This window comes from Podarcis bocagei, assembly GCF_964188305.1.
Source record: "Podarcis bocagei genome assembly, chromosome: 17".
In the NCBI taxonomy this organism is placed as follows: Eukaryota; Metazoa; Chordata; class Lepidosauria; order Squamata; family Lacertidae; genus Podarcis; species Podarcis bocagei.
Window position 1 is genome coordinate 34,430,496 of NC_138143.1, and position 20,919 is coordinate 34,451,414.

The following is a 20,919-nucleotide window of genomic DNA, read 5'->3' on the forward strand; positions in this document are numbered from 1 at the left end:
AGGACACATTATTCTCACAGTAAGAGTCATCTAGGCGACTCAGCAGCCTTCAGAAAGGAAAGGAAAGAGAGGACTCGATGTCGCTGAAATCCAGAGTGCTCATTTGTTATAGAGGCACGCTTGTGTCGGCAGGGGAGAGGTATCAAAACACGTCAGGAGTGGTGCAAAACAAAGACCCACTGAACTTTCCATTTGAAGTGGGGCACACACTGACCACAACCGGTGCACCTGCAACACGGAGCAACAGCTTTTGGCTGAGGCAGGAGATTGATTGTGCGATAGCGCCAGGCCCGGAAGCCGCCATTGTGGGTGGGACAACATGTGCTATTTCTAACCGTGGCAGGAAAAGTGCCTGATCACCGAAGCCCCACGCTGCAACGAAACCTGCTCTGTGGTAACCACTGCTTGAGAGAAACAAGCAAATGTCAAGCCACATCCTGTTGTGCGCATGAAAGCCTCGCTTGCTTATTTTCTTAAAGGGGACGTTTTCGAGGTTGACTAAGCAAATGACCCAATTTCTACAGCTCCGTCTAAAACATTGTTTCCCAACCTTGGGTCTCCAGCTCTTTTTGGACTACAATTCGCATCATCCCTGACCACTGGTCTTGCTAGCTAGGGATGATGGGAGTTGTAGTCCAAAAGGAGCTGAAGACCCAAAGTTGGGAAACAGTGATCTAAAACATCCTTGTTGCGTAGCAAAAGCTCATGGTGCTTCTCAGTTTGGTGCTTCTAGGTGACTTTAAAAGCACATTGGGCACAAGCGACATGCACCTTGAAGAAGAGAGAACTTTGGCGGGCACAACTTGTCATTCAGGGGCAAGGATTTTCCACCTTTAAGGACCCCTGACCATTAGGTCCAGTCATGGCCGACTCTGGGGTTGCGGCGCTCATCTCGCTTTACTGGCCAAGGGAGCCGGCGTACAGCTTCCGGGTCATGTGGCCAGCAGGACTAAGCCGCTTCTGGCGAACCAGAGCAGCGCACGGAAATGCCGTTTACCTTCCCACCAAAGTGGTACCTAATTATCTACTCACACTTTGACGTGCTTTTGAACTGCTAGGTTGGCAGGAGCAGGGACTGAGCAACAGGAGCTCACCCCGTCGCGGGGATTTGAACCGCCGACCTTCTGATCGGCAAGTCCTAGGCTCTGTGGTTTAACCCACAGCGCCACCCGCGTCCACCTTTAATTGGTAGCGAAACGTTGTATTCGCCCAACGCTCTTGCTTTCATGATGTCATAATGCCTTTATTTCAAAAGCATTAAATCTATATTTAGCTAAAACAACCCTTGCCCTCCCTGCTAGCAAGCAGTCACAAGAAAACACATAGCCTCTCTTTGGAAAAAGACATTCACAACATGACCGTCGTTTGGATCTGAACTATTTTGACGCAACAGTTTATGAAAGGAAACACAGGAGTCTCAGCAAAAAGGATTCAGCGACTTTACTAAAAAACGTATCATGTTGGCTGCGGCTCGATCTCTGCACAAGAGTGATGCATAAGGCTCATTGAAAATCAATAGTACTTTAAGGTTGGAAGTCTAAGCATATGTATTTCCTAGTAAACATAGTTAAAAGTTGCGTGAAAGGCAAGGAACTCTGGGGGGAAAGTACTGTGGCCTTACTAAAATAAAGCATTTAATTTTTTTAAGTGTTTTTATTGAAAAGTTTTGGCATAAAATACAATAAGAATCAAGCTAGCTTATAGAACAAGAATATTAAAAAAGCCAAAAGATAAAAAGTAAGAGGGGGGGGGAACACTTATATGGCCGTTTTCCATATTTATATCATGTATATACTGTCATTTATCCCTATGCAGAGAGGTAGACCTTCCCATCTTCCACCTGGGAGCCTGCTTTTCCCCGAGCCTCTCACCCTGGGAGATCCTTTCTACCCTACAGGGACACCCCCACCAACTGTCCCTTGCCTTTGTGTCTCCTCCTCAGTCCAAGGTAAAGGACTTCTCCCCCCCCAAAAAAAGCTTTTTCTAAATGTTTCCAATGCAAAATAACAAAGCATTTAAGAGAACCAAAGAGAGATTATTTACTGACTGACCCTAAGCAACTGTTTTTGTTTTAAGAAAAAGCTACTTTGGACTTCCGAGGCTGAGAGTATCCATCTTCCCTTCTGTCTTCATGGAGTTCACTCAGCTCAGGATAGATGCCCCCAGGTAAAACGTGCCTATGGTGCCAACTGTCATGGAACAGGAAACAGAACAGAGCAGATTGTTACTTCTGGGCTAAATGCACCAGAATAATGAAAGATCTGGGGGGGGGGGTGTTCCACAGAGTGGTTTTCCGCAGGGAAAAGCAACACAACAAGAAGAAGTATGGATTAGCCTGTGGTGTTTAAAGGCTAAACAGAGTGAATTCAGTGCTGGGTCACAGCGGAAGAATCCGTATGTCACATTTTCAAAAGAAATTGGTGGGCCCAGGGCGGAAAGAATCAACACTGTACTTTACCTTTTTTCTTAGTTTTAATCCCATCACAAAGGCTCCATACAAGGTGCTCTTGAGAATGAGAAGAATATACACCAGTTCCCCAAGATAGGCTCCCGTGAGATACGACTCTAAAAATCAAGGGTGGGAAAGAAACGTGAATGATCACAAGGTCATCTACAGACGGTGGAGGTAGAACATGGCCACCATGACTACAACTCCCATCATCCACCCTGCTAGCTGTGGATGATGGGAGTTGTAGTCCAAAAGCAGCTGGAGGCCCAAGTTTGGGAAACCCTGGCCAAAAGTCATCCAAGCTGGTAGCCATCACCACATCTTGTGGCAGCAAAGTCCACAGTTTAACTCCCCCCCCCCAATGATATATATATATTTGTACAAACAGTACCTAATATACCATTCCGCCCATCCCCCCCCGAAATATTCCATACTACAATGCATTTTTATACATGATTTTCCCTAATTGAAGCATTTTTGGGTGCCCTTTCCCATAAAGTATGCTTCCTTCGTGTGTGCCTTTTTTCGATGGAGAACGTCAACATAAAATTCAGAAAAGTGTGACAGCTGCATTTCTGTCTGCATGCTGGTTCAGGAAAATCTTCCTTTAGTTTGAGATGATATTGGGCACTTAAAGGTGGCTGGGAAATACCCAGTCTAGGGCTGTTCAGTCTAGGGTTACCTGACTCACAACCATAAGTTTCACTTGTCTATGGAGCCAATCAAATATAAGGAGGAAGAAATTTAGATGAAGTTCAGATAAAGCTTGGCCAGCTTCAAGGAACTGCTCATGTTTGTGCACCAGCTTATATTCAGACAGCACAATTTTCAGGGTTACATATTAAAACAGCACACAAGGCTCTGCATGAAGCAAGCAACTAACCCAGAGAACAATTATTGGCAATTCCTATTTGTGTAGCTTTTGACTGGAGGAACGGAGGTCATTAGATGAACAGATCTGTCAATGGGCAAAGAAACACGGATCAAAATGCAGACATCTGCCTATCTACAGTTGCTGCGCTAATATTGTACCCATCCAGGATCAGGGTCAAAACCGAGGGTTCAGACTGGGGTCAAAGCCTTCTGAATAAGACGGGAGCAGGTGCTTTCTTGCAGGTTCTAGGGCCATTTTGGAAACAGCAGGGGAGGTCTACAGAGGACAGCTTGGAACATCCTCAAGCCTTGCTACACCTGCCTTCCCTGCTTATTCCTGAAGGATGGGGCTATTATTCTTCTCTTGCGGTGCTGGAGGCCATACAATGAGAGCTACAGGCAATCTACAGTTGCCCTCATGTGCTCTGAGACTTCTGCTGGGAGTTGGGGTAGCAATATTGCTTTCCCTTCACCATGTTGGAAGCCCAGGATGATGACACGCCTGTATGGGTGCCCTGGAAGCTATCAGTAGGTGAGATGACGTTTATCATGACTGTGTTATGTACTGAGTTGAATATGCAGCAATCTGATTGGTCCTAGAACAATAGGATCCAAAATGCAGCAGTCTGATTGGTCCTAGAACAATAGGATTCAGAATGCAGCAGTCTGATTGGTCCTAGAACAATGCAGCAGTCTGATTGGTCCTAGAACAATGCAGCAGTATGATTGGTCTGCAGGAGCCACTCAATCCAGCTCCAGGTGGAAGTGAATCCAAAACCTGATTGGCCACAGGAGAATCCCAGAATTAGCCAATCACGTGCAGCCCATTGTGTAAATAATGTATATAAAACAGATATTTGGGGGGGAACTTTCATTCCTCATCACCACTATGAGCTGAATAAAGAGCATTAAATCCACTCTCGACTCCGAGTATATTTCAGACTGGCCGTGCCAAAATGTTTTGGAGTAGAACCAAGAGGTCCCCCTGCTGCCCAGTCACACTGAACTCAGAAGTAATCAAACCTAGACAGGTAACCTCCTGCCTTCATGTACAGATCGTCATCCTCCCTAAACAGGAAGCTGTGTACACTGAAGTCAATGGGACTTAATTCCGACCATGTTTATTGCAAGGGCTGTTAGGTAGAACACTGGTTGGCAGAAGGGCTGTAGCTCACTGGTAGGGGCATCTGATACAAAGCTCCCAAGGTTCAAACCTTGGCATCTCTAGCTAGGGCTGCGAGAGACCTTTGTAGAAATCCTGTACGGTTGCTGCCAGCCAGTGCTGACAAACTGAGCTAGGTGAGTCAGTGGTCTGGCTCAGTATAAGGGAGGTTTCTTGTGTTTTTATTTCCAGTGAAATTCCAGCATTGAAAGCACAAGGTAATTTGGGTTTACCTCTTGCAGCCTCGCTGCCGCCACCACAATCTGAAAGCAGAAGGGGGAGAAGACACATTAGCTATGTTTAGAACTGGAAAAACTGAAAGTAGACAGGGAAAGTGACAGGTGGGTATGTGGGGGTGGGGGGTAATATTTCCAAAGCAAGGCTTTAAAAACCCAAATGTGCATGTACTTCTCCTGAATGTCCCCAGAGGTTGTGTGTAAAAAAAAAAAGGGGGGGAATAATGAACAATATATTGATAGCAAAATGATCTTTGCCCCCCCCCCCTGCAAAAGGCAGGAATGGAATCTTCCTTGAATATTGGCATCAGAAGATTTGGCTAGGTGTGAAAACAGCCACAATTTCTCGAACACATTTAGGGAAACTACATGCTATTTGGAAATCCATTGAGGATCAGTTGGTAGAATAAGACAAATGCAATGAAAGGAGTTCATCAACAAATGTTTGAATATGATAGAACACATTACTAGGAAAATGTATTAGAGATGAGGGATGGTTTGCAGTCAAATGGATCTGGGAGCATTTTGCCCATGTACAGTGGTACCTCAGGTTACATACGCTTCAGGTTACATATTCTTCAGGTTACAGACTCCGCTAACCCAGAAATAGCGCTTCAGGTTAAGAACTTTGCTTCAGGATGAGAACAGAAATCGCGTTCCGGTGGCGCGGCAGCAGCAGGAGGTCCCATTAGCTAAAGTGGTGCTTCAGGTTAAGAATAGTTTCAGGTTAAGAACAGACCTCTGGAACGAATTAAGTACTTAACCAGAGGTACCACTGTAAATAAAACTTTTTAAAAATGTGACCAGGACTGTGTATGGTGCAAAACTACAGGAATGCATAGAGAACGTGGTGGCTTGTGGTAGATTTCACCTTCCTGGGAATCTGAGCTCCCTAGTCTTTAGGGCAGTCTTTGCTAACCTGCTTTTCACTTACCTGCACCATTTATGTCATCCTCATAGTCTGTGGATCCTTCTGTACCGTGGAAACTGACTCTGCACACAAACTTATTATCTGCATTCTGCCACTCTTCCTTGGTGATTCTTAAACGGCTGGTCATTGAATAGCGCTTCGCGGTGTTGTCATATACTGGGTCCTCTGTCTTTACCCCAGCCGTTCTCTTCTCGTTATTCACGGTCCAGCTCAGGGCGACATGATCTGGGAAGAAATCGGTGACTAAACACACAATGGTGGCTTTCTCCTTTTCATCGACCTCCTGCTTGGGCGGAGCAAATATGGTCACTTGAGGGGGGCTGACATCTTGGTCAACTCCTGGAAGAGAAAGGAACAAGGTAAACAGAGATGATATACCTCATTGACCTTCGGTTGGCTATTTTGCCACTTTCAACGACATCACTTTCAACTTGCACGTGCAAACAGGCCACTGTGGATTTCACTTCTCCCTTGATGTCACCTGAAACTGGAGATGTGCAGATCGGTCCATGGTGGCATCTCCCAGTTGCCCCATTTTTCCAATCTTATGTTAACTTCTCCACATTTCGGCATCCGTTTGAGATTTATTTTAAAGTAAGCATGAAAAATTCCAACTCTAAATAGACACATGTGAACTGAATGAACTTTATTACGGTCACAGACCAGGATAAAAACCAAACAAAAAGCAAAAAAACCTATAAATAAAATAGCAGTTAGGATTTTTTTTTAACCGATAATTGTTAGAGCAAACAAGGACAAAGAAACAAGCATTGGATAAAACATCTGAATAAAATACTAGATTAAACACGGATAATGGATGGGTAAAAACTGATAATTAAAATAGATAAGAACTAAAAACAAATAAAAACACACAGTTAAGACAACTGTAAGAGCATAAGAAACTAAAAGACTCGCAGTTAAAACAACTATAAGAGGCTGCAGAGTAGAAGCCCCTGAAATAGAGGACACTCACAACATTAGAAACTGATGTGCAAATATGGTTAAAACAGACAATTAAAACAATGTACAACAATAAATTTAGAAACAATGTACAACAATAAACTATCCCAGGGAGTTGACTCAGAGTCACCCATGGAACCGAGTTCGGGGAATTTCATGCCGGACTATTTTGTGTTGGGCGATGGTCTGCGCCTACAGATTTGTACACAGAATCTGGCGACCATCCAGGTCATCTTCTGATCTTTGCCTAACAGCAAAAGGTCAAATTTTTGCTTTTGTGGGAGGTTGGCGAGTCTCACCAGTGTACGCACTTTGGCCTGCTACACAAATCTTTCCCTTAATAGAATGCATGGGTGTATGTTGTTTTTATCTGTGTTTTTGGGCACACTTCACTTGGCTTAAGATCTGCATTGCAAAATTCGGAGAAGGACAAATTTCGGAAGGTTCTGTGTTTCAGTTTTCGTATTGTTTCAGAAAGGGCAAAGTAGGGAAAATTGCCTTCAAAAGCAAGCTGCATAGAATTTATCGCCCAACTCTATGAAACACAGCACTTTTTAATGGTGTGAGTTCACAGAGTCAGCTGCTAATCACCGTGTGTTGAGGAATCAAGTAATGAGAGGATCAAGAGGTAGGGATTGGGGGTGAAATTCAATTAAGTTTTCATTTAAAGGCGAACCTACCAAATTCACACTTTCTGAAACATGAATTCTCTGAATTCTCTGAATTCTGCTATGCAGTTCTTCGGCCTAGCGATCTGTGCAAAAATACTAACGTAAAGTGTGCATGGAAATGCATATATTCATGAAAGTAACATGCAAAAAACACGTATATTGAATGGAATTGCATACAAAAATGTGATTATGAGGAGGAAGTCACACTAAAATGCTGACCCAATTTTCAGGATGATTAAAAACAACAACACAGAGATTGCTGCGGAAGTACGGAGAGCTGAATTTACGGTTGGAAAAATGAGAATCTGAGAGAACCAAAATGGATAGATCCATTCCAACCCTACAAAGGAGAAGTGGGGGTGCATGAGTGAATTGGAATTCTAGGAAGCCCTATTCAAATGGCATAATCTACATGCAGAGGGCATGGGGACTGGAGAGAGGTCAGCTTGAGCTTGCAACCAGTAAAATCACATGAATATCATATTCACAAGAGTTTGTGTTTACTGCAGCTTCCTGTTGAGTCCTCATTCGTGGCTAGCCAAAATGTGTGAAACGGCTCTTACAATCTTCCTGCATACAAGACTTGTGTCTGAATCCCGAGTCGGGGTTTCTGTTGAATTCTGCCCCCACCTGTTGTACAAGGAGGCCACAAATATTGATTTTTAATTCTCGTTGGAGGATCAGCGCCTACTTTCAATATGTAGAGCATACGTTATGGATAGAGCTTGGCCCTATTCTTTGAAGGGGGAAATTGTGGCCACACAAACTTTGTTCTATCTAGCCCATTAGAACTACTAAATAACTTGCTAAAGAAATTTATTATTATTATTATTATCTTTCCGTAGGGCCTGCAAAACAGAGCTGTTCCACCAGGCCTTTGGCCAGGGCACATCCTGACTCCCTCCTTTGGCAGTCCTCACAGAACTTCTAGCCCAATGGTTGCCATTAATTTGATTGGAATTAATTTTATAATGAAATGATTTTAGAATGTTTTATCATTTTATTGTTGTTAGCCGCTCTGAGCCCGGCTTCGGCTGGGGAGGGCGGGATATAAATAAAAATTATTATTATTATTATTATTATTATTATTATTATTATTATTAGGCAGAGCCCTCTCCTCCTAACCCAGACCCCTCAGGTCCTTTTATTTATTTTTTTATAAAATTTTTATTGGTTTTTCACAATTTTTATAAACACAAACATTACACAATAAAAACAAACAAACACATAAACAAACACGTATAATTTCGAATTCTTTTTTCTTAAACCTTACTTCACCGACTTCCCCATACCTCCCCTTTCTGCATCCCAATTTCCAAATTTGTTTCAGCAAATCCTGCCCCTTGATTTCCCCCTCAGGTCCTCCTGGTTATGCCAGGAGGATGAACTTTGAGCTAAGGGCTTTCCATACTTCGGGAGACAGCAAAGAGCTAATCCGAGTATGTGGTATGTGTGTTTTTAAAGGTGTTCTATAGACAAATAATGACCAGCATTATTATTATATTTGTATTGTGTTCTCTCTAAAGCCAGAAATGACTACGTAGGAAATGTGCAGCACAATGCTATGCACATTTACTCAGAAGTAAATCCCATTTAGCTCAGTGGAACTTACACCCAACTGAGTGTGCACATGTTTAAAGGAGGAAAAGGCTCTAAATCAGGATTTCCCAAACTTGGGTCTCCAGCAGTTTTTGGACTACAACTCCCATCATCCCTAGCTAGCAGAACCAGTGGTCAGGGATGATGGGAACTGTAGTCCAAAAACAGCTGGATATCCAAGTTTGGGAAACCTTGCTCTAAATGATGAGTTTGTTTTCAGTTCCAGGTTGGATAGCTTAAATCTTTCAAATGAAGTGTCATGGGTAGGCAAACTAAGGCCCCAGGGCTGGATCCGGCCCAATCGCCTTCTCTATCCAGCCCGTGGACGGTCCGGGAATCAGCATGTTTTTACATGAGTAGAATGTGTCCTTTTATTTAAAATGCATCTCTGGGTTATGTGTGGGGCATAGGAATTCGTTCATTTATTTATTTTTTACAAAATATAGTCCGGCCTCCCACAAGGTCTGAGCGACAGTGGACTGGCCCCCTACTGAAAAAGTTTGCTGACTAGATCCTACCATTGTAGTTATGGTTGCAATAATACTACCAGCCCTGATGCCAAGTTAAATAGCAACAATGCAATGCAATGTGGAGCTGAAAACTCATTTGCACCAATTCTCTTCACAAGCTAGTCTATGTGTGTGCGTGCCCATGTGGGCACTGTCCATTTTAACACTGTCATAACACTGTCCATTTTAAAGACTAATTTTGCTAATATTAAAAAGCTTCATCTATTATTGAAGGGGCGGAGAACAGAGCTCCTATTTGTGTGAGGGGAAAATATTTCACGGAATGGTTTCAGAGTTACCAAAATTCCCAGTTTTGCCATTTTTGAGCCATAAAAATAATTGAGAGAGAGGGGAGGGATGGGGGAGATAAGAAATCCATGACTTTAGCCCACATTTTCTCCATTTTTCTTGCTCCTGATATCATTGTGGAACAAGAATTTCCTCCTCCCCACCCCACTCATAATTGCCTCGGGTGAAACAGAACCTGCAAATATTCGAAACAAGCTTTTAAAACCCAGCAAATTGTGTTAGAGGCAAAAGTTAGATGAGCACGCACATCACAAACACCAGTCCCTCTTTCAAACTACTTGCCGGTGCTCTGAAAAGAAGCTGGTGCTCTAATCAGTCTCCGGCTAGATTCATGTGTCTATGCAATGGTGACTAAGAAATTCACCTTATTTCAGTAGGACTTGAAATGGGACACAGAATATTAGTATAAAGTCCAAACCTTATACCCCTGCCCTCTGCACATACAAACAGGCAAATGTTCCACCAGAACCACCAACTTACAGCCAAGACCATACCTAAGACAGTGAGTCTGGTTCCACTTCCAAAATGAAGTTCATATGCAGAGCACAGAGGTACGAGGCACTACGAAAATCATTTGCCTTCTTCTCTAGGCAGCAAACCAGTGCTTTTTTTCCTGGGGGGACGCAGACCCCTAAACATTTTGTGAATCTTTGTACTTTTGTCCATCTACTGTATCATCCCCCCCAATTTGAACTATAAAATTGTGATTTCTTCCTTGAGTCAAAATGAGAGTACCCCAAACATTGTTTTTAGAAAGAAAGCACTGCACCAAACTGTCGTTTAGATATATCTTTGCCATGCAAGTTCACACTCAAACTGCATTTCTACAGCAGACTATTTGGGCTTTACTTAAAGATGTTTTCGATAGCTGGAGAACAGGAAAAGGGGGAGACAAGTGGAGACCCCAGAACCACATCTGACCCCTTAAGTGGGGAGGGGGCACCTATTGGTCCCCTGAATTGTCAACTCTGGAGGAGTGGGTTTTAAGTGAGATGGTGGCTGTGACTAGGGATGGGGATGGGGGGAGTTCAATTCAGTTCACATTTAAAGGCAAACCTACCAAACTTTCTGCAAGAAGATGTGAACCAAAGCACAACCATCCTTTGAATTTTGAGCTTCCCCGAATTTTGAAATGCATTTCTCTCTTTTTAATTAAACATCAAACTATATCTAATACACATTTCCTCTATTCCATTTATTGTCATTCTCAATCTGCTGCTCATCATTCAAATTCTGCCAGCCATTTCGTTTCACTACAGTTCTTTCTCAAATGTTCCATAAAGGGTTTCCAGTCTTCAGTTTTAAAAAGTTGGTTATGTTGGTCTCCTGCTCTTGCTTCCCAGTGAGTGTAAAATGCAGTTCTCCAGCAGAGTAATATGTACAAAAAGGCTAGGATAACATGTGCATAAAATGCATATATTAGCGAAAGCACTCTGCAAACATGCATTATAGTGGGGAAACTTGCCTTGCAAAAATGTATATATTAATATTACAATTCTGGTGAATTTTCATGAGGGATTTTTTTTAAAAGAAAGAAACTGATGTGGGAACCTGAACCTTGTGGTTGTGAGAATGGCCACACCAGCAGTCCTCTTTAGGGCTGATCTGTATGTACCACCATCCTCTCTAGTTGTCAAAAGGAAAACAAGTAGTTCTGGAGGAGTTAAAGTTTCAGGGTCAACAAAGACTGTACAGTGGTACCTCGGGATAAGAACTTAATTCGTTCTGGAGGTCCGTTCTTAACTGTTCTTAACCTGAGGTACCACTTTAGCTAATGGGGCCTCCTGCTGTCGCTGCCACGCAATTTCTGTTCTCATCCTGAAGCAAAGTGCTTAACCCGAGGTACTATTTCTGGGTTAGCGGAGTCCGTAACCTGAAGTGTCTGTAACCCGAGGTACCACTGAAGTCCTTTGACCTACCTCTTAGGTAGCAAACGTGTGTCTGGGGTATACCACTTTTAGACTGGGAGTGAGGGGCTCTCATCACTGAAGCCCGCTCTGGTGAGGGTGGAAACACATTTGTCAGACAGAAATCGAGGCTACAAGAACTCTTAAACCCGAAACATGAAACGTTTCAAGTCAAAGAAATTCAGTCGCATGAGCCCCCACCTGCAATATGAAATAGGGCGTCCATATACAGTGGTACCTCAGGTTACATACGCTTCAGGTTACATACGCTTCAGGTTACAGACTCTGCTAACCCAGAAATATTACCTCTGGTTAAGTACTTTGCTTCAGGATGAGAACAGAAATCGTGCTCCAGTGGCGTGGGAGCAGCAGGAGGCCCCATTAGCTAAAGTGATGCTTCAGGTTAAGAACAGTTTCAGGTTAAATACAGACCTCCGGAACGAATTATGCACTTAACCTGAGGTACCACTGTATTCTTTTACCACCTTGAGAACTAGGCCAATGTGGAACTCCAGAAGTAGCCGTTGACCCTACAACTAGTTTTCCTCCTCCAGAAACTACGACCAGTGTGGTGTAGAAATCCAGTGAGGTGTCGTGGTTAGATTGTTGCTTGACAAGGACCTGGGAGACTGGGGTTCAAATCCTTACTCGGCCACTTGAAACCCACTGGGCGACCTTGGACCCATCTCAGTCTCTCCGCCTAACCTTAACTCACAGGGTGCTGTGAGGATAAAATGGGGTTGTGGGAGAATCATGTATACCACATTGAGCTTCTCGCAAGAAAGGCAGGCTATAAAAGCAACAGTGATAGCTGTTGAGCCTGAAACTAGAAGTGAAATGGTTATGCATTCATGGTTAAATGGCTCTCCTCAAGGAGCCCTGTTCCCTGCCGGATCATAGCAGCTGGGGTGGGCTGTGTGCCAATGTGCCCCCCCCTCCAAAAAAAATTCCATTTCAGAAGAGGGGTTTGCTTCAGGACTGCAGGAGTGGAGGAAATGGTTACATTTCTACCCACCTACGCCTGCTGCAATCCCAGTAATTATCATTCTCTCCCAGCTGTTGCTGCTGCTTGCATTTTTAAATGCTTGCATGTTAAATGCAGAGATATCCTTAACACCACAACTCACTTGGCCCTAATTCTGCCCATTTTTCTTTTTCCTTTCTTCGTATCCACCAGAGTTAAGTCCTGGTGTCAAAACCAGGTCCCAGAGCTCAGCCAAGGCACAAGATAAAAGTGTTGCTTTGCCTTCTCCTGATATCATTTTTTTTTTGGTAGAGTTCATGGTGTGTTTTTTTAAGCCAATGTTTTCTCAGGTTCAAATCCATGCAATCCCTGGTTCAAATCCCACATCAGCCATGAACTCTTGGGTGCTTTATAACTGTAAGCTATAATAATTTTGATTACTGTTGTTATTCTCACAAGGGGCCTTTTTCCTGAAGGGGTTTGTATCGTACTTTGAATTGTGGCCACCGTGCATTTTGCTATTTTAGTTCCTCTGTGCCCCCTGCCTGCCGCCTCCTTGGCTCCTTTTAAGAGTAGATATTCTGACACTCAACTTGGAAATCTTAGAGATGCCAGCGTTTTACTTCCGCACACAATCCAGCCACAGCTGAGTCGCACCTTTAAGATTCAGCAGAAAAGTGAAGCCTATGCATCAGTCCTTCCTAGTGAAATCAATGGGGACAGTTAAAGGAACTGGGTGCTAATCATACAGTCCTACATGCCTTGCAACCTTTGGCAAATTTCTTGCCTACCATTCCACCCACCGAGAGAACCCAAAATGCCAGACAATCCCAACATTCATTTAAAGGGTCCCACTCATCCTCAAAAACATTAGTGTTTCTGACTAGAATCCCTCACCAAAAGTGTGCTTTGAATCTCATCTTTTTAAATGTTACAATGCAAAACAAAAAACCCACAAACCTTTGCCCAAATCATTTATGGCTTCCCGAGTCCCTGGATTCTGTAGATTAGTTCAGCTGAGGTTTGCATCAATTGCACAGGCACATTTTTAATTTATTTGCTTCTGCTTTCTCTCGTGCTGCCAGCCCTGTGGCAAGACTTCCTTGCGCCTACCGTTCATGTGTTTCTTACCTAGTACAGTGAGCCGCGTTCCTTGTCCGAAATGCAGCTTTTCAGCGGAACACGGCATCACGTTCCTGTAGGCAAACCTTTACTAAAGAGTTAAAGGTGCCTAGCCTCCCAACATGACACAGGTGAGGACAGGGAATGGTCTGTGGGTTTGTTATGCCTGTTCCCACACCTGAGCTGCCTCCCATGATTCCCACAGCTTAAGGCTATGCCTGCTTTAATTTGTGTGCTTGGCTCCACATTAGGCGTTTGCCTTCCAGAGTCTGGTGAAGCCAGACGTGCTAATAAACTGAGGTTGGAACTAGGTCGGTGGAGTTTCCCAAAGTGCTTGAAACTGACCATCTGGGACAGAGGGTGAAAAAAGACCTAGAAGTCAAAAGGTCAAAAGGAGCCTAGGTAGTGGGAAAGAATGTGGAGTTTCACTTCTAAAACAATTCTTTCTTTACTTTCTTTCACTTACACTTATGGGAATTCGGTTTGGGGACAATGGCAACTTTATAAGCTCCTCAAGAGCTCAATAAACAGAGATTTGGGAAATCCCAGAGGAAGCACAAGACACACACACACCTTTCCATTTTCTCTGGTATTGTTAAGATGATGAGAACCAATAAATGAAAGGCAGTGTGATCTAGTGGTTAGAGTGCCCATCTAGGACTCAGCCATGGAACTCACTGAGGGGGCCTTGGCTCAGACGCTCTCTCTCCCTCGGTCTAGTCTACCTCACAAGGCTGTTGTGGGGAGAAAATGGAGGAGGGCAAGCAATGAGAAAGAACTAGAGATGCTACCTCGAGTGGAAATAAAATAATCAGACGATGACATTGCCGTACCTCACATAATTGTCACTCCTGTAAAATTTACCATATATAGTAAATCGTTAAATGTGAGCAGATATCTGAAGTGCTTAAAATGAGCCATTATTTTAATTCCACCCCCACATTGCCAACCCCTTCTGCTTACCTAAAACAGTCAGTCGAGTTCCTTGGCCAAAGCTCAGAGGGTTATTGTAACACAGTGTGAAACCGTTATCACCAAAGAGGGAATATCTCTCCTCAAAGATTGGGGAAGGTCTCTCAAAGAGAACACCACCTGCGCAGGCAACCACTTTGTCCTTAACTTTTTATCTGGCTGCCTGCTGCTGGGAAAAGCCTCTGGCCTAACAAACACCTCAACATCTGCAAGCCACAGGTTCCCCAAACTTGCTCCACAGCTTCCCAGATACTCCTGGAACATAGGAAGTTGCCTTGCCCTAGATTAGACTATGTATCATCCAGACAAACCAGTATTGTCTAGACCAGGGGTCAGCAAACTTTTTCAGCAGGGGGCTGGTCCACTGTCCCTCAGACCTTGTGGGGGGCCGGACTGTATTTTTTTTAGGGGGCATGGGAATGAATGGATTCCTATGCCCCACAAATAACCCAGAGATGCATTTTAAATAAAAGCACACATTCTACCCATTCAAAAATGTGCTGATTCCTGGACCGTCCGTGGGACGGATTTATAAGGTGATTGGGCTGGATCCAGCCCCCGGGCCTTAGCTTGCCTACACATGGTCTAGGCTTTCCCAACCTTCTGCCCTCCAGATGTTTGGGACTACAGCTCTGATCATGCCTACTGGACATGCTGGCCAGGGTGAATAGCTGCTAGAGTGCAGAACATCTGGATGGCACTAGGTTGAGAGACAACTGTCCTAGTATATACACTAGCATGGTCAAATGTAACCCATGAACCAGCTGGTCGCAGGTATGGGCAGTCACAATTCCCATCTTTCCAGTGCTTATATTTCTAAATACCATGATCATGCTATTTACTCCTAATGTATTATATCAATGACTGCCTTGTTTATGTAGATGAGGAGGGCTTCTGCAAAATGTGCAGATTCTGATCATATTCATCCTCTGCTGTTTTGAACAGATGGCAGAGCATGAGGCTCTTAATTTCAGGGTTATGGGTTCGAAACCCACGTTGGGCAAAAGGATTCCTGCATTGCAGAGGGTTGACTAGAGGACCCTCACGGCCCCTTCTATCTCTATGTTCCTATGACACACCAGTCCAGCTAACACATTTATATTTCCTGCTTCTGTCTCTGTCTTCTCTCCCCCTGGATTTTAAGAAATTGGCCTTTTGCTCTCTCCCTCTTTGTCAGCTTTCAGATTGAATGTGCAATGGATTGCCTGTGGCTACGTTTGAGCCCGATGCATGGAAGTGAGAGCTGGACCATCAAGAAGGCTGATCGCCGAAGAATTGATGCTTTTGAATTATGGTGCTGGAGGAGACTCTTGAGAGTCCCATGGACTGCAAGAAGATCCAACCTATCCATTCTTAAGGAAATCAGCCCTGAGTGCTCACTGGAAGGACAGATCATGAAGCTGAGGCTCCAATACTTTGGCCACCTCATGAGAAGAGAAGACTCCCTGGAAAAGACCCTGATGTTGGGAAAGATGGAGGGCACAAGGAGAAGGGGACGACAGAGGACGAGATGGTTGGACAGTGTTCATGAAGCTACCAGCATGAGTTTGACCAAACTGTGGGAGGCAGTGGAAGACAGGAGTGCCTGGCGTGCTCTGATCCATGGGGTCACAAAGAGTCGGTCACGACTAAACGACTAAACGACAAAACGACAACGACAACCTTTGAGCCCTCAGTACAGTTTTGGGCAAACCAATTCCAAATTTTTTGTTTTGTTTAACAAAGCTCTCTTTTCTGTCTGGGACAGCTATGGAGTCAATGTTTGGAGCCAAGCTGCTTGTTAGGAGGAGAAGGTTTCCCGCAGGTCAGCCAATTTGTGCCGCACAATATATATCTAGTTTTGTTAAGATAGCAATGTGGAACTCGAAAGAATGTTAGATTTACCATTTTTTCAGTACAGAGGTTCGTGAGAAGGTTCGTCTTCTTACCTAATACAGTCAGCCTGGTCCCTGCTCCAAAGTGTAACGGATCAGTGTTTGCACAGCCAACTAGCTCATGAAATAACCCCACTTTGATTCCCCACAAGGTAATCCTCTGTCTGCTACAGTTGGAAAGCTGCTCTGTCAAAGTTCCTCCTCTCTGCCACTACTTCATAAGTTACCCAATGCTGATAAGACATGAAAAGAAATGAGGCTTTCTGTTGGAAGGCAGAGACATTTGTTTCCTCCTGATCTGTCACAGAAATTAATTGCAGAGCACACGTTATCTAAGGCATCTGTTTCTTGACAACATCTCTCCCCCTCCCCCTCTGCCCTTTAATTCCTTGGAGGCTCCAGGACAACGATAGATGAGCTGAGAATGTCACCTGCATGCTCTCTGAGAATGGAATCTGCTACTACATTAGGATTGTGATAATTTGCATGTGTGTGGATGGGACTTTAAGGACCTAACACCCCCAGACAGAATTTTCACACCGTTTCATTCTATCTCATAGAATGCTCACATGACTTTGCATGCAATACTTCTCAGTGAAGCTATCTCACAAATTCAGAGCCAAGGTTGATGATCAGCAGAGATACGTGAAATGGGTCACCACCAATTCCTTCTAGGGTGGCCTATTTTCAGGGCTGTTGGAGGACAGTCCTGTGTCTGAAGGTGTCTTCTACCTGAGGGCTGTCCAATTATGCAAACTTATTTTATAAATTTGCATATATACATATAAAATTCCAAGCAAGTTGGCCTCCTCTTTTTGTCATCCCTTTGGGCAATGCATCTGACCGCCCAAAGTCTCCATAAAACAGGGGGAGGTGGTATAAAGCTGTTGTTGGACTACAACTCCCATCGTCCCTAGCTAGCAGGGCTTGCGGTCAGGGATGATGGGAATTGTAATCCAAAAACAGCTGGAAAGTTTGGAAAACCCTGATATAAAGCATGGTTTGGCAGGCAGGAATGAAAACTTCCATCCAGAGCTTTCCACCACACTTTCATTTTGTCTCTGAAATCACTTCTCTCCAGCAATATTTCTCCCAGTGGAGCTTCATGAATGGAAGTAACCCCTTTTATTTTTGGGGGGGGACCAGCCAGAGAGTAGCAGTTCCATGGAGAGAGCATGCACAAAGGAAGGATTCAAGCCCCCTCCTCCCTTTCTTTAAACCTCCCCCACCTTTATAGAAAAATCAGCACAACTTGGGTTTAGTTGTGCCTTTATCACAGGGGTTAGAAACATTTAGCCCTCCAAATGTTACCAGACTACAAATCCCATAATTTCTGACCACTGTCCAAGCTCACTGGTGCTGATGTGAACTGTAGTTCAACAATTTCCCTCGCTTTATCACACCCAGCCTTCAGTAATCAGGTGCTAAGACACCAAGTGATGCACAGAAGTGAAGAGTTACTCCTTGCAGAGAATGAAAAGACCTCTCTTGGGTGTCCCTACTAATTATTTAGCCAGTCTGTTCCTGCACTGAAATGGTTCGTTGGAGACTTGCCACAGACATTTTGCTTCAAACAGAGGTGGAATTTAAGAGTTCCTCCTCAGGCAAAACACCTGTGGAGTTTTGAAGGGAGCCAATTAGGTGTGAATAAGATTAGCTGAAACTCTTTCTCTCCTTCTGTACGCACACCAACCTAAGTAGTCCCCAAACTTCTCCTGGAGCAAAATTGCCAGTGAATTTGGGGATTGCTCCTAAGGCAAAAACATCTATTGCTGCTCAGGGGAATCCAAAATAAGTCTTGATGACTAACACATTTTCTTGGTAGGTGTGCTGATTCACAACATTCCCATTTCATTTTAGGGAACAGTTTAAAAAGGACCTACATCCCAGACCCCTTTGCTTTTACAAACCTCTGTCGCAATTAGCCAATTCCAATACAAAAAAAATGAAACAATTCACCATGGATTTTCTTACCAAGTACTGTGAGTCGAGTGCCCTTCCCAAAGTAAGCTTCAGAGTACACAGTGAAAAAGCCATCACCTAAAAACAACGGCATTTTCTAACATAGATACTGCCTTTCTCTCGCCTTTTTCTGACCTGCCTGGCCCAACAATTGCCAGCCAAAAAATGAACAAGGGGTGGGAAGGCACGTCCTAATTTCCTCTGGTACAACTGTGTTTCCTGACCATGACCCTTGCAGAATGAAATTGCAGCCTCTATGGTTAACGTATGTCCAGGATTTTCATTGTTTGATTCAGATTAAGATGCCTCTTTCTGCCTACTCCCATTTTTAGGTTAAATCTTGAGCATATCAATAGCTCACTTGGTAGATCATGAGACTTCTTAATCTCAGGTTCATGGGTTCAAGCCCTACCCTGGGTAAAAAAAACCCCTGCATTTTAGGGGGTTGGACTAGATGACCAAAGGGGTCCCTTCCAACTCTACAATTCTATAACTCTGCTTATTCTCTGCATTTGTGAGAGGGGCACGTTTTTAGCTTCTTACTAACTGGGATACAATTGTATTCTTGGGACACAGCTCATTTGGATGTCCTCCAAAACAAACATAACTCTTCTCTTGAGCAGGGGATTTTAATTGGGCTTGCACACAGAAAACCTTTCCTTATTAGTTTCTACTAACAAACAGAATTTTCTTAGGGAGATAAAAAACTCACCTAGAACCGTCAGCCTGGTTCCTTGGCCAAAGTTCAGTGGGGTGTTTGGCACAGTGTTAAACGGAGTAGCAAGAATAAATTTCCCAGAGAAGTTATCTCTGGTTAAGACAGGGTGATTTAGGAGCTCACAAGTGACTTATCTCATACGGCAAAGATAAAAACAAAACCACGTCAACAGTGTTTTCAGAAAATGATGGGACTTCTTATCTTTAGGTGGGGAAACCTCCAGAATATTTCTCTCCACCCTGCCCTGTCTCCAGACCCATTTCATCTCATAGAATTTCACCTTGACCTCCCTCTGTTTCTCCAAGATAACTATGGAAGAAGTGGGAAAGATATCTAGCAAACCTACCCATGGATCAACCAAGTCCCAAAGGGGCATCTGCATGCTAGACTTTACTGTAGCAAAACCAGTCTTGTGGTGGCACTTTAAAGACTAATAGATTTATGGTGTATCATGTGCTTTCATGGATCAGAGCCTGCCTCTGGCAGATGCACAAAGTTATCTTCAGTTGGGAGATTTAGGATGTGTGGCCAAGAAGCAAAGGTCAGCTGTAGGGAAAGGTGCCAGACAGGACTGCTGCTGCCTTTTCTGTGGTATGTCCCTTTGGCTCCATTTGGCAAACTTTTTCTTTCTTGGTTCCCCTATATACCTGCATTTAATTGCACTGCTGTCTGAACCAAGAAAGTCACAGGACTCTTCGTTGCTTGTAAAACCTGTTTGTTCTATTTATATTTTAAGCCAGGACATTCCACAACACCTATTTTATGTATAATGCTTCTCTCCTTATTTAGTATTATCACTTTTTTAAAAGACAGTTTGAAATGGGGAAGGGTGCATACCAAAGTATATATTCTGCAGTCTAAAGAATCAAATATGTAGCTTTGGAAAATAATCTCATATGCCCAGGACTGAGATGATTTGTTTAAACTTAAGGCTCTAGAGAACAAACTGAAGGGAATGTTGTTTGCCCAGTAGTGGTCTAGGAAGAGGGGATGTCTTCAGACAGAAAGGGTCTAAACTACACACACACACACACACACACACACACACACACACACACACACACATTTAGTTTGGTCTCGTGGAAGTTCAGCTGCCATGCTTTCCTCCAAATAATTGTAGTTTAATGAGGGTGCTGAGCAATATTCCCTATCCCTGGCAGAACTACAGTTCCCAGGAATGAGGGAATGATTATTCAATATTTCAAGTTATGGTTGAAGAAGTACTTACCTAAAACAGTGAGTCGAGTCCCTTTCCCAAAATACAGGATATTGTTGGAACACTGTGTTACCAGGCTTGGTAATATTGCCCATACTTTGCCTCGTAAAGTGTTTTGAAAGCAGGGTCTCCAGAATGATATTCCCTTAGGGGCAGATTCCTAGAACGAGAAAGAGGGTCACTGTGAGAGGAGACATGATTTAATAAGAGTGAATTCAAACAACTTCACATCACAACAACTGGACCGCTTAAAAACCTACCTTAAAAACTTGCAGGGGCAATAATTGTGCAGAGAGGTGATTATGGAAATCCACCCTGAATGAGCAACTTAATGGAAGCATTGAGGATTTTATCCTTTTTTGAGCAGATTATAGACTTAGTCAGCCCCATCTTTCATGAGAAATCCAATAAACAGAAGTTCTCTGTGGGTTCTTCTACCCCAGTGTTCTTCAACTGATGGAGCATGATTCAGAACTGGAATTCAT

At 43.6% G+C, this 20,919-nt stretch overlaps 1 gene segment (V, D, J or C); it reads right to left on the reverse strand.

Moving 5' to 3' along the window:
• Window positions 1-1,425: 1,425 nt before the first annotated feature.
• On the reverse strand, window positions 1,426-20,790 carry LOC308576884 (T-cell receptor beta-2 chain C region-like). The segment is given in 6 exons: window positions 20,695-20,790; window positions 20,447-20,594; window positions 5,655-5,990; window positions 4,718-4,747; window positions 2,459-2,565; window positions 1,426-2,189 (listed from the first exon to the last, which is right to left on the reverse strand).
• Between the last annotated feature and the right edge of the window lie 129 nt (window positions 20,791-20,919).